This window comes from Bufo gargarizans, chromosome 10 (genome assembly GCF_014858855.1).
Source record: "Bufo gargarizans isolate SCDJY-AF-19 chromosome 10, ASM1485885v1, whole genome shotgun sequence".
In the NCBI taxonomy this organism is placed as follows: domain Eukaryota; kingdom Metazoa; phylum Chordata; class Amphibia; order Anura; family Bufonidae; genus Bufo; species Bufo gargarizans.
Genome location: NC_058089.1, coordinates 74,589,296 through 74,604,646, shown reverse-complemented (window position 1 = coordinate 74,604,646; position 15,351 = coordinate 74,589,296).

Sequence of the window (15,351 nt, the reverse complement as noted above, 5' to 3'; positions counted from 1 at the left end):
GCCATTCAGATGGATCCGTTTGTACGGATCCGTCTGTATTACGGATCCGTTTGTCACGTTGGTTTCCGTTTTGTCATCCGTTTAGCGGATCCGTTTTGGAAGGAAAAGCATCTCTAGGTTCCATCTTCATGTATTCAGATCTATAGGGTTGTAATGCTCCTATATTTCTCCAGGGCTATCTTGTTGAAGTTCCAAAGCTGGTCCGACTTTGATAATGGACCACACCTTTTGGACTCTTGTACACGACTACATGCACTTAAAGATGTATAGTGTTCGTTAGAGGGCAATATGTCCCTGATCGTCATTGATCGTGCGTACAGGAGTAAAGAGCATCATGATGCTGACCATGTTGTGCCGCAAACTGGGCTATTGTCCCGCACTCATATGATCTATTAGTGCAAGACTATATCCCCGCGGGAAGCTCAACTTGCACAGGATGATTGTACACTATGATGCTGTGTACTCTCGTGCGCACGATCAATACCACTACGGGACATATGGCCCGCTCACGGAGCGTATGTCTCTTGGGGCATACAGTCGTGTGCAAGAGGCCTTAAAGGGGTTTTCTCATCTCATACAATGGGGGAATACCACTTTAAGATATACCTACATTGTCTTATAGGTGCGGGTCCCACGGCTGGTACCCTCACATATATTGAGAACGAAGCCAAGAAAGTAGATGAAGTTGCACTGTGCTGCCGCCCACCATTCATTTCTATGGGAGAGGCGGGGATTAGCGCTTGGTGGTGGACATACCATGGGAAATGTGTCCTACAGCAACAGTGCTCCCTGCTCCATTCTCGATATAGGTGCAGGTCCTACCAATGTTACCCACACCTATCAGACAATGGGGGCATATTCAAGTGAAATCCCCCCATTGTCTATGTGAATACCCCTTTAAAAACTGCATGTCCCTTGCGTGTCCCTTGTGGTAATCACACTAGTTATATTAGCGTCATCGGGAAATCATTAAACGTTAAAATCACCATTTATTAATGAATTCCTGATGATGCTGATGGACCGTGACTCCCACAAGGGCTCATATGAAAGGGCACAAGATTGAACAATGAACAAGCATTTGCTTGTTCATGTGCCAATCATAGGGTCTACGATCAATAAAGAGCCAAAAGATAGCTTATTATTGATGGTCAGGTTTTAATGGATCTTACGACATTGGCACTAATGCTGTTTTGATATAAAAACTACCAAGGGTGTTGTAATAAACGCACAGTAGTGAGACTAGGGTAGTTTTAATTTCAACACAGCTATAGTGCCAAGGTTCCCTGTACAGGACAATAAAAACACAGACACAGTGCAGTAAAGTATAAACATTTTTTTATTTTTTATACAGAAAATAAATAAAATAAATATAAACATAAATTATATTTACAATTGTTCATAATGTTGTGGGGAGGTGGACTGTCGTGGGGTTGATGGTCTGGGGCTGGCAATGGTAGCCCCCCTGTCCTGGCGATCCACTGAGGTAAAACTACGGGCCACAGGAAAGGATGCAGGGCGTAATTGTGCGGTGTGGAGAAAGGAAGGGTCTGAGGAGGAGGGGACCCGAGCATGTGTAGAGGTGGAGGGAGGTTGAAAAGAAGTAGGAGGAAAATACGGGGCAGGAGAAGAAAAGGAAGCAGAAGGAAACACATGCTCGGGGGGGTGGGAAGGGAAAGGTTGGCGTTACTGGCCACTGGTGTGGGATGGGGGGTAGGTGTGGGATGGGGGTGGGGGTTGGGGGCGGTGCATGATTTCCCATGACCCGTTCTCTAGCATGATCTTAAACTCATGCAACTGCTCGGGCGTCATTGAGTCCATCAAACTGATCATGCTTAGCCCATAATGGTAGTTTGGGCTTCGTTGAAACGCCGACTCCGCCCCCTCCCAGCGGCGAATCAAGTCAGCACCAAACTCCATCTGATGTTGGGCAAAACCTTCTAGAGCGTCGGAAACGACCTCTACAAGGTTCGCATAATCAGCTCGATTTGGCCTACCGGATCTCTGCCCGCTCACCAGGGCTCTCAAATTTTTACGAAAACCTAAGAGCCTCTGTTGAGCGGAGGGACCCGGTAGGGGACCCGGATCATCCTGAGCCGATGCATGAGGGGCAGGAGGGCTGGCGCTGGCGATCTGTTCCGGTTCCGCCCCAGGAGGTTGGTCAGGCTCCCGAGTGCTGCTGGCACTTCTGTAGAAAAAAAAAAAAGGAAAGTTAGGAATTGTTCTTTAAATAAAACATCCATGTTCTATGCTATGTCTACCGTATACCATAGGGGGCTGGCCAAAACAGGGGAGCCAAACGCTCCGCTGTCTCAGACAGCCCCTTAAACTCAGACGGAGAGAAAAGTTGTCCATCTGACTGTGGGGGGCTGGCCAAAACAGGGGAGCCAAACGCTCCACTGTCTCAGACAGCCCCTTAAACTCAGACGGAGAGAAAAGTTGTCCATCTGACTGTGGGGGGCTGGCCAAAACAGGGGAGCCAAACGCTCCACTGTCTCAGACAGCCCCTTACACTCAGACGGAGAGAACAGTTGTCCCTCTGACTGTAGGGGGCTGGCCAAAACAGGGGAGCCAAACGCTCCACTGTCTCAGACAGCCCCTTACAGTCAGACGGAGAGAACAGTTGTCCATCTGACTGTGGGGGGGCTGGCCAAAACAGGGGAGCCAAACGCTCCACTGTCTCAGACAGCCCCTTACAGTCAGACGGAGAGAACAGTTTTCCCTCTGACTGTAGGGGGCTGGCCAAAACAGGGGAGCCAAACGCTCCACTGTTTCAGACAGCCCCTTACAGTCAGACGGAGAGAACAGTTGTCCCTTTGACTGTAGGGGGCTGGCCAAAACAGGGGAGCCAAACGCTCCACTGTCTCAGACAGCCCCTTACACTCAGATGGAGAGAACAGTTGTCCCTCTGACTGTAGGGGGCTGGCCAAAACAGGGGAGCCAAACGCTCCACTGTCTCAGACAGCCCCTTACAGTCAGACGGAGAGAACAGTTGTCCCTTTTACTGTAGGGGGCTGGCCAAAACAGGGGAGCCAAACGCTCCACTGTCTCAGACAGCCCCTTACAGTCAGACGGAGAGAACAGTTGTCCATCTGACTGTGGGGGGCTGCTGGCCAAAACAGGGGAGCCAAACGCTCCACTGTCTCAGACAGCCCCTTACAGTCAGACGGAGAGAACAGTTGTCCATCTGACTGTGGGGGGCTGGCCAAAACAGGGGAGCCAAACGCTCCACTGTCTCAGACAGCCCCTTACAGTCAGACGGAGAGAACAGTTGTCCATCTGACTGTGGGGGGCTGGCCAAAACAGGGGAGCCAAATGTTACCCTGTCTCAGACAGCCCCTTTACAATTTATTTTTTAAACAGTTGTTATAAATATTTACCTTTTTGGTGCCATTGCTTTTCGTAGGAACCCCAGGGCCGCCGTATGGATGTAGGTGGCCCCTGAGGTTCCTCCGGAGCCACTCGGGGCCTGAACCTTCTTGTTGTAATCCCTCCTGAAGCGGTCCCGGATAGATCGCCAACACGTTGTAACCAGTTTGACTATCGAAAAAAACAATAAAAACTAAAATCAGCATGATGAAAGGAAAATAACAATATTTTAATGTATTAAAATACATATTGTTTTACTTACCATATTTCTCCTGAGCCGCCGCATCTAGATCCCCCCAGGTCTCAAAAACTTCAGCACAGATGTCCCTCCAGAGCCGCTGGGTACGACGATGATCGGCGTGGTGGCGGTCGGAGTGGTCCCATAATGCTGGACGCGCCTCCACCAGTTGGATGAGGAGCAGGTTATCTATGTTCGGAACCCCGAACTCCTCATCTTCCCTGGTGGAGCCTACGGAACCCTGAAAAAAAGGAAATACAAAATTTTATGTAAATCCTAATACAAAATGCTAAAAAAAACTACTTAATTCAATACTTACACGTCTATGACCGCCGCCTCATTCCCGCGGACTCTGAAGGCGACTGGGGGATCCTCGCTGGCGGCTCTAGGTGCAGATTGCTAAAAACAAATATTTTTTTTTAGAAGACTGTACTTAAATTTTAAAAAAAAATTACGATATCTATATATATATATATATATATATATATATATATACTTACTTCTTGACACCCCCGGTCCGGGCTTGGTCCACCTCCCCTGGACACTGGCGATTCCAGCACTGGAGCTCCGGCAGGTGAGCTGGCCATAGCTGGAGAGCCCTCAGCTGATGATGATGATGACGAAATCTATAATAAGAGCACATACTGATTAATGCAACGAATCAAACAGTAAAAACTCCAAGTGTTGATTTTATACTTACCGGCCACTGAATACGGCGGCGCCTTCTGGGTGGGTTACTCCAGTCAATGGTTGTCTTCTTTGAGGACATCTGTACGCAACAGAATACCAGACAAAATGCAGATAACGTTAAAGGAACTTGTAGAGCACTATTTCCTCATATATCAACAATTTTTTTTTTTTCAATACTTACTTTTTAAAATATAGATCTGGGCTTGCCCACTGCAGATATTTTCTATTGTTTTTTTTCTTTTTTTGGGAACGACCCTAATAATAAAATTATTTAAAAAATGTATCCGACAGGAGCCATAATCCCCCCCCCCAAGTGCCATAAACACCCCCAGAGACAGCAGCCCCGCATAGTGCCAGCAGCCCCCCACAATAACATCAGGCCCCCAGTTCCAAACAGCCTTCCCACAGTGCCCTCAGCCCCCCAATGCCAGCAGCCCCCACAGTTCCAGCCACAAACACCCCCGCAGTGCCAGCAGCCCCCACAGTTCCAGCCACAAACACCCCCGCAGTGCCAGCAGCAACCACAGTTCTAGCCACAAACACCCCTGCAGTGCCAGCAGACCCCACAGTTCCAGCCACAAAAACCCCTTCAGTGCCAGAAGCCCTGCACAGTTCCAGCCACAAAAACCCCTGCACTGCCAGAAGCACCGCACAGTTCCAGCCACAAACACCCCCGCAGTGCCAGAAGCACCGCACAGTTCCAGCCACAAAAACCCCTGCACTGCCAGAAGCACCGCACAGTTCCAGCCACAAAAAAACCTGCAGTTCCAGAAGCACCGCGCAGTTCCAGCCACAAACACCCCCGCAGTGCCAGAAGCACCGCACAGTTCTAGCCAAAAACACCCCCGCAGTGCCAGCAGCAACACAGTTTCATCCACAAACATCATCGCAGTGCCAGCAGACCCCCCCCCCAGTTCCAGCCCCACACGCCCCCCCCAGTGCAAGAAGCCCCCCATAAAGGCAGCCCACACCACCAGTGCCAGCGGCTCCCACTGTTCCAGACACACACCCCTTCCCAAGTGCCAGCAGCCCCCCCCACCCTAGAAATAGAGAGATAGATAGATAGTAAAAAAAGAAAGATAGACAGACAAAACTTCATACTTACCAGTCTCACCAAGTCGATAATCCAAAATGGCCGATGATGAGGGGGAGGGACAGGAAGTTACTGGGCATGCGCAGAGACGTGAACAGTTTCTAACGGATCCGTGTCAAAGCGGAGCCAGGACAGACGGATCCGTCCCCATTGACTTCCATTGTAAGTCTGAACGGATCCGTTTGGCTCCGCACGGCCAGGCGGACACCAAAACGCTGCAAGCTGCGTTCGGGTGTCCGCCGGCTGAGCGGAACGGAGGCCAACCGGTGCCAGACTGATGCATTCTGAGCGGATCCTTATCCACTCAGAATGCATTGGGGCAGTACGGATCCGTTCGGGGCCGCTTGTGAGAGCCTTTGAACGGAACTCACAAACGGAGGCCCAAACGCTAGTGTGAAAGTAGCCTAACACGCAGATGATAGGTGTTACAGTTAGAATCACTTCACTTTTTTGGTCAGTTAAAGGGCCAAAACTGACAAAATAACTCAAGTGTGAACTCAGCCTTACAGGTCAGTGTTAGTGTCAAAAAGAAGCGTGTTGTGCCATTCATCCATGACCATCACCTCATGTTGCAGCATGATAATGCGTGTACAGTGTTTATTTTAGGATATGGTCAGATATGATAGTCAAGTATCAAAATAATGCCAATGTGACACCTGATGCCTGACGCCTGACTCTCACATCTGAGTTTGACTTATGCTCTTCATAGGTCAGGGTCAAAGTTAGAATAAGTTAAAGATATACTATGTATTTGTATGCTAAATCACACAACCAAAGTACGTCTGTTGCTCAGCTTATAGCTCTGTGCCTAAAATGCTGTAAGCTAACACAATACAGTGTTTTATGAGAGCATAGCTGATAGCTCAGTGGTAAAGCAATTGCCTCATACTCAGTGTTTCTGTGTTCAAAGCCCCTTTAACCCCTGAATGACTCAGCCCTATTTCACCTTAAGAACTTGGCCATTTTTTGTAAATCTGACCAGTGTCACTTTAAGTGCTGATAACTTTAAAACACTTTGACTCATCCAGGACATTCTGAGATTGTTTTTTCGTCACATATTGTACTTCATGACACTGGTAAAATGAAGTCCAAAAAATTATTTTTTTTGCAAAAAAAAAAAAACTAATTTACCAAACATTTGGAAAAATTAGCAAATTTCAAAGTTTCAGTTTCTCTACTTCTGTAATACATAGTAATACCCCCAAAAATTGTGATGACTTTACATTCCCCACATGTCTACTTCATGTTTGGGAATGATATTTTATTTTTTGGGGATGTTACAAGGCTTAGAAGTTTAGAAGCAAATCGTAAAATTTTTCTGAAATGTACAAAAAAACAATTTTTAGGGACCACTACAGGTCTGAAGTCACTTTGCAAGGCTTACATAATAGAAACCGCCCAAAAATGACCCCATTCTATAAACTACACCCCTCAAGGAATTCAAAACTGATTTAAAAAACTTTGTTAACCCTTTAGGTGTTGCACAAGAGTTATTGGCAAATGGAGATGAAATTTAAGAATTTCATTTTTTTGCCTAATTTTCCATTTTAACCCATTTTTTTCACTAACAAAGCAAGGGTTAACAGCCAAACAAGACTGTATATTTATTGCCCTGACTCTGCCGTTTACAGAAACACCCCATATGTGGCCCTAAACTTCTGTACGTAGAGGGAAAGGTGCGCCGTATGGTTTTTGGAAGCCAGATTTTGCTGGACTGTTTTTTTGACACCATTTATTTAAGTTTTACACAATGATTTCATTTTTTTAAAAAAAAAACAGGTTTTAGTGTTTCCATAGTCTAAGAGCCATAGTTTTTTTCAGTTTTTGGGCGATTATCTTAACTAGGGTCTCATTTTTTGAGGGATGAAATGACGGTTTGATTGGCACTATTTTGGGGTGCATATGACTTTTTGATCACTTGCTATTACCCTTTTTGTGACGTAAGATGACAAAAAATTGCTTATTTACTTTTATTTTTTATTTTTCACGGTGGTCACCTGAGGGGTTAGGTCATGTGATATTTTTATAGAGCCGGTCGATACGGACGTGGCGATACCTAATATGTATACTTTATTTTTATTTATTTACGTTTTACACAATGATTTCATTTTTGATACAAAAAAAAACATGTTTTAGTGTTTCCATAGTCTAAGAGCCATAGCTTTTTCAGTTTTTGGGTGATTATCTTGGGTAGGGTATGATTTTTGCGGGATGAGATGACGGTTTCATTGGTACTATTTTGGCGTACATGCGACTTTTTATCACTTTTATTACCTTTTTATTTTTTTATTTTTATGGCGTTCACCGTGTGGGGGAAGTAACATGACTGTTTTATAGATCAGGTCGTTACGGACGTGGTGATACCTAATATACCTAATAGAACCACAGTATGTTAAGGGTGTATCTCACACGTACAGATGCAGACTAGGCTCCAATCAAAGTTTTTTGCCCAAAATGGGTGTTTGTTTAATAACTGAATATGACAGAAGTATAAAACCCTTGAATTTCACATGTGCTGATGCAGCAAGGGCTGAAAAATTGCATATTTTGCCCAAAAAAGGATGTTTCATTAATAGAAGAATATAACCACAGTATCTAAAGGGTGTATCTCACACCTACTGATCCAGACTTCGCCGCAATTAAATTTGTTTGACCAAAATGGTTGTTTTTCAAATAACTGAATAGAACTACAGTATCTAATGGGTATATCTCACACGTCCTGACACAGACTAGGCCGCAATTTAAGTTTTGTGGACAAAATGGCTGTTTTTCAAATAACTGAATATAACCGCAGTATCTAAAGTGTGTATCTCACAACGACATATGCAGCAAAGGCTGCAAAATTAACTTTTTTGCCCAAAACGGATGTTTGCTTAATAACTGAATATGACAGCAGTATATAACCCTTGAATTTCACACATGCTGATGCAGCAAGAACTGAAAAATTTTGTATTTTGCCCAAAAAGGGTGTATTATTAATAGAAGAATATAACCACAGTATCTAAAGGGTGCATCTCACACCGACTGATCCAGACTAGGCCGCAATTAAATTTGTTTGCCCAAAATGGCTGTATTTTAATTAACTGAATAGAACCACAGTGTGTAAAGGATGTATCTCACACGTACAGATGCAGACTAGGCTGCAATTATTATTTTTTTGCCAAAAACGGGTGTTTGTTTAATAACTGAATATGACAGCAGTATATAACCCTTGAATTTCACACGTTGTCAGGACTCGAACCCGTGTCATGTCCCAGGCGGTAGCTCTACCCACTAGGCTACCGTCTCACCTTGGAATATTCTCTTGCTAACTTCTAACTACCTCTCTTGTCCTTGCCTTGACCTGCTGATTATTCCAATCTCTTGCACCTGCTACTTCCCTATAAAACCCAGCCCTTGAACCCAGCCCTTTGCTGGTTATTGTGCCTCCAAGCCTGTAGCAAGCTTCCTCTCTGCTCCTCCACTACTATTGCTGTTTTACCCTCGTTGCCAACCCGGACCGTTTGACCTCGCTGATTTGCCGCCTGCATTGACTCACTGCTTACCACAGACCACGCCTCCATCTACTCCTGCTGTTACCTCGCTGCCCTCTCTGCTGCCGACCCGGACTGATCGACCACGCTACCTGCCTCCTGCTTCTGCGGGCCTTTGCCACTGGACTCCATACTTCCAGCTCGGGTGTCCTCTGACTCAGGTGAGCCTCGATTGACACTACCATCCTTAACAGAATAACCAGCCCAAAAAAAATGGAGTCCGTAATGGCCACCCTGCGCAAGCAGGTGTCTGAGCTGCAAGAGTTCGGCACCACCTACCAGGAGAAATTTTCGCAACTCCAAGGCCAGGTACAGAGTCAACAGGGGGAGATCATTGAGCTCCAACGGCAACTCCTGGACGTACGCGGCGCGGCTGCAGACACCCGCATGCCACTACCCTCGAAATTCAATGGAGATCGTCGCCAGTACCGGGGCTTTCTCAATCAGTGCCGTATCTACTTCCGGATGCATCCGGCCCCCTTTCCCACTGACGAGAAGTAGGTATTGTTCATTGTTAACCTCCTGACGGACGAGGCCCTGGCATGGGCGTCTCCATACGTGGAAATCGATAGCCGTCTGCTGCACGATCTGGATGTTTTCATCACCAGGTCTTTGATGACCCCAATCGCTGTGCGACAGCTGAGGCAAGACTACACAGTCTTCGACAGGGAAGACGCTCTGTCACCGAGTACGCCGCCGAGTTCCGCCGCTAGGTCTCAGACACCAACTGGAACCCAGCTGCTCAAAGGAGCCAATTTCGGCAAGGTCTATCGGAGGCGATCAAAGATGAACTTGCCAGACTTGAAGACCCGGATGATTTGGACGACTTCATTCAGGTGTGTGTCCATATTGATCAGAGGCTCACCGAGAGAAGGAAAGAAAGGCTCTGGTTCCAAGGCGACAGACCCACTTACTCTTTCTCCTCTACTACCCAGCAGGTCGCCCAACCTCCCATTGAGCCGATGCAGGTTAACGCAGTGCGCAAGGCTCTGTCCGTAGCAGAAAAGGAACGACGACTGGCCGAAGGCCTCTGCCTCTACTGTGGGGAGCCAGGGAACATTGCCAACAAATCCCGCAGAACCATTGCCGTCACTAAACTGCGAGAGCAGCGGCAGGCCGCAACCCCACCGGTGACGGCAGAGACAACTGAGTTAGCAGCCACCGGGTCCCACTTCACCGTCCAATTGTCATTACCATCGGGGATCGACAACTTCTCTGTTCCGCAATGCTCGACTCCGGGGCTGGCGACAATTTTCTGGATCTAACTTTTGTTCACGGGAACAACATTCCGCTTGTAACCAAGACAGCCACCATCGATCTGGAAATGGTGGATGGGTCCCCACTCTCCTCGGGACCAGTTACACATCAGACCGCAGATTTACAGCTCCACATTAAAACCGACCACCACGAGACAATCCACTTCTCTTTGATTGCCTCCCCCAAGTTTCCGGTGATTTTGGGCATCCCGTGGTTAGCCACTCACAACCCTTCGGTGGACTGGGAAACCCGTTGTCTACGGTTCACATCCGAGTTCTGCTCTTCGAACTGTCTACATGAACCTGCTTCCCCAACGCCCAAAGAATCTATCATCTCGGAACCAACTGTCAAGGAGCTGTTGCCTCCACAATATAGCGAGTTTCAGGATGTCTGCGACAAAAAAAAACGCAGACAAGCTGCCCCCGCATCGACCATACGACTGCACAATTGAATTATTACCTACCTGGGGCTGAAATTCCCTTCGGCAGCATCTACTCCCTCTCAGAGCCTGAACTCAAGGCCCTGAAGGACTACTTGGACGAGGACCTAAAGAAGGGCTTCATTCGACCCTCCCCCTCCCCCGCGGGAGCGCCCTTTTTCTTCGTGGAGAAAAAAGACTCCTCTCTACGCCCTTGCATTGACTACCGCAAGCTGAATGATGTTACGGTAAAAAACCGTTACCCTCTCCCCCTGATTTCGGAACCGAGAGAGACTCCGGGCGGCGAAAGTCTTTACGAAGCTCGATCTTCGAGGGGCCTATAATCTGGTTCGCATTCGCCCCGTGGATGAATGGAAGACCTCCTTTCGCACACGATATGGACATTTTGAATACTTAGTTATGCCCTTCGGACTTTGCAATGCCCCAGCCACTTTCCAACATTTCATTAATGACGTCCTTAGGGACATGCTGGATCTGTTCGTAGTGGTATACCTGGACAATATTTTAATTTTCTCTGAAAATCTCGAACAACATCACGAACATGTCCGCAGGGTGGTACAAAGACTCCGTGAGCAGTCCCTTTACATCAAGCTCGAGAAATGCGAGTTCGAACAGACCACCACCCAGTTTCTCGGTTACATCATCTCCCCGGAAGGGCTGAGTATGGATCCTCGGAAAATTCAGGCTGTAATAGATTGCCCCCCCCCCCCAAGAACGAAAAGGAAATACAGAGGTTTGTCGGTTTCGCAAACTTTTACCGAAAATTCATTCGGAACTTCTCAAAAATCATTACTCCAATTATCCAGTTAACCAAAAAGACTGTGCCCTTTTCCTGGACACCCAAAGCACAGGAAGCCTTCACCAAGCTTAAATCCCTCTTCACGTCTGCTCCAATTCTGATCCATCCTAATCCCGAACTGCCATTCACAGTTGAAGTGGACGCTTCCGACACCGCAGTAGGCGCTGTCTTATCACAACGTACGAGAGAAAAGATGCTTTTACACCCTTGCGCCTTCTTCTCTCGCCAAATGTCCCCCGCAGAGAGGAACTATGACATCGGGAATAAGGAGTTGCTGGCAATCAAAGATGCCTTCTCAGAGTGGAGACACCTATTGGAGGGGGCCATCAATCCCATAACTGTGTTTACTGACCACCGAAACCTCGAATTCATCCGTTCTGCCAAGAGGCTTTCCGCCAGACAAGCCAGATGGAGCCTTTTTTTTTTCTCGATTCAATTTCATTATAACATATCGCCCGGGGTCGAAGAATGGCAAAGCAGATGCCCTTTCCAGGATGTTCTCTGAACCTTCACAGGACAACATGGGCCAAGCCAGCATTCTACCTGAGAAAAAGGTCTTAGGTGCTACCTACCCAAAGGAACTCCTGGGGTCAATCAAGAAGGCTTATGAAAAGGACCCCTTCCTCACCCACCCAGCAGAAGACGTCAACCTCACCCTCAAGGGTGGAGTCTGGGTATACCTGGATCGACAACTGTACGTACCAGAAATGGCACGGCTCGATGTACTAAAATACAACCACGATACCAAGTTGGCTGGCCATCCAGGTACAAGAAAGACCCAGGAACTCCTGTCCCGCTCCTTCTGGTGGCCGACGTATAAGGAAGATACTAAAAGGTTTGTCTCCTCATGCATGGTCTGTGCCCGCAACAAGACTCCCCGTTCTTCACCTGTGGGGCTGTTGCCACCACTCCCCATCCCCTCCCGCCCTTGGGGTTCAATTTCTATGGACTTTGTGGTTGACCTACCCCCTTCAAAAGAGATGAACACCATCCTGGTCGTCGTGGACCGCCTTACCAAGATGGCCCATTTCATCCCCTGCAAGGGCCTACCCACCGCCAAACAGACGGCTGATCTGGTATTCCGTGAAATCTTTAGGTTACACGGGGTTCCGGATGATGTGGTCTCTGACCGAGGAGTGCAATTTACCTCTAAATTCTGGAAAGACTTCTGCCTGGCCCTTGGGATCACGGTAAACCTGTCCTCCGCTTTCCATCCCCAGTCTAATGGGCAGACAGAGAGAACGAACCAGACCCTCGAGCAGTACCTACGTTGTTTCATCACTCATTTGCAGGATGACTGGTTGGACCACCTTCCTACGGCCGAGTTTTCCTACAATAATGCGGAACACAGTTCCACTCATTACAGTCCTTTCTACGCCAACACTGGCCTGCATCCAGCTTTCATCCCACGCCTGCCCATCACCTCCACGCTTCCAGCTGTGGCCGAACGCCTGGCAAATTTACAAGAGGCACAAGAGAACATTTCCAATAATCTCCTTGAGGCTCAGAGACGCTTTAAGCGGGCGACAGACAAACGTCGTAGACCCGCTCCGGACTTTCAGATAGGAGATCAAGTGTGGCTCTCCACAAGAAACCTAAGACTGAAAGTACCTGCTCAGAAACTGGGCCAAAAATACTTGGGGCCTTTCCGGATCTCTGGTCGGATTAATGAAGTCACCTTCCGACTGGACCTCCCACATTCCATCAGGGTGCACCCAGTCTTCCATTGCTCCCTTCTCAAGACGTTTGTAGAGAACACCTTCCCTACTGCCGTCATATTCTGTTATTAAAAAAACTCCCTTTTTGGGCAAAGTACTTAATATTGCAGCCTTTGTTGCATCTGTTATTGTTAAAACAAGCTTTAAATGCTTCAATAATTTTCAGGGTTTTAAAAACACCCATTTTGGTCTATACCCTCCATCTGGGGCCTCTGCCGCATTAGTCAGTGTGCAATTTAAGCTAGAAATACAGCTATAATTTTCTAAGTTTTAAAAAACACCCTTTTTGGGAAAAATACACAATTTTACAGCCCTCGCTGCTTCTGTCAGTGTGAAATTCAAGCGTTATAAACTGGTCATATTCTGTTATTAAAAAACAACCATTTTGGACAAAGTACTTAATATTGCTCTCTTTGCTGCATCTGTTACTGTTAAAACAAGCTTGAAATACTTCAATAATTTTCTGGATTTGAAAAAACTGAAATTTTTGGCAATACCCTTTATCTGAGCCGCATTAGTCAGTGTGTAATTTAAGCTATAAGAACAGCTATAATTTTCTGGGTTTTAAAAAAACACCCATTTCGGGCAAAATACTTAATTTGCGGCCTTGTCTGCATCTGTCAGTGTAAAAATTCAAGCGTTATATACTGCTATCATGTTCTGGTATTAAAAAAACAAAAATTTGCAGCCTTGTCTGCATCTGTACGTATGAGATATACCCTTTAGATACTGTTGTTCTATTCTGCTATTAAAAAAGCACCCATTTAGGGCAAAAAACGTAATTTTGCAGCCTTTGCTGCATCTGTCATTGTGAGATACACCCTTTAGATACTGCTGTACTATTCTGGCATTAAATAAACACCCATTTTGGGCAAAAATCAAAATTTTGCTGCATATGTCATTGTGAGATACACGCGTTAGATACTGTTGTTCTATTCTGTTATTAAAAAAAACACCCAATTTGGGCAAGATCTTAAATTTGAGTAATTTGAGTAGAGCGTCAAATAAGGGACATGGCCCCGGTCGTGGTGCTGCTGGTGGAGCTCCTGTTGCAGGGAGAGGACGTGGTCGATCTGTGCCACCTACATGCACAAGTGTAACACCTTACTCAGGTGCGAGTAGGCGACAGAACCTTCAGCGATATTTGGTCGGGCCTAATGCGGCTCTACGAATGGTGAGGCCAGAAGAAGTACAGGCGATAGTAGATTGGGTTGCTGACAGTGCCTCCAGTTCCTTCACATTGTCTCCCACCCAGTCTTCTGCTAAAAGATCAAAGTTGGCACCTGCAGCCAATGTCCATCAGTCTTTTACCTCACCCCCTTGCAAATCAGCCAAGCAGTCTGAGCCCCAAGTCATGCAGCAGTATCTTCTGCTTTTTGATGACTCTGTTAGCAGGGTTTGCCAGGGCCATCCACCTAGCCCTGCCCCAGAAGTGAAAGAGATTGAGTGCACCAATGCCCACCCACGATCCCTGGCCCTGAATGCCATCATTTCAAAATTACTGGCCTTTGAAATGCTGTCATTCTGTCTAGTGGGGGACAAAATCAGGTGTGCACTGCGCAACGCCATCTGTGGCAAGGTGCACCTCACTACGGATAGGTGGACCAGTAAGCACGGTCAGGGACATTATATCTCCATAAACACTGGGTAAATGCAGTGGCGGCTGGGCCTGAGGCGGATAGCAGTTTGGCGCATGTCCTTCCGCCACCGAAGATTGCAGGGCGCTTCAGTTTGCCTGCTGTTGCTTCCTCCTCCTACTCCGCTTCCTCATCCTCTACCGGCTCCTCATACGGTCAGTGTAACAACTTCAGCACCAACTTCAGCACAGCCAGGGGTAAACGACAGCAGACGGTTTTAAAACTTATCTGTTTGGGGGACAAACCCCACACCGAGCAGGAGCCGTGGATGGGCATGGAACAGTAGACCGATGAGTGGTTGGTGCCAGTGAGCCTCAAGCATGGCCTGCTGGTGTGCGATCATGGGCGAAATTTCGTAGCCGCTCTGGGGCTAGCCGGTTTGACGCACATCCCTTGCCTGATGCATGTGCTGAATTTGGTGGTGCAGAGGTTCCTTAAAAATTACCCCGATATGTCAGAGCTGCTGCTGAAAGTGCTGGTTGTCTGTGTGCGCTTTCGTCGTTCTCACCCTGCTGCTTGCCTGTCTGCGCTGCAGTGTAACTTCGGCCTTCCCGCTCACCACCTCATATGCGACGTGTCCA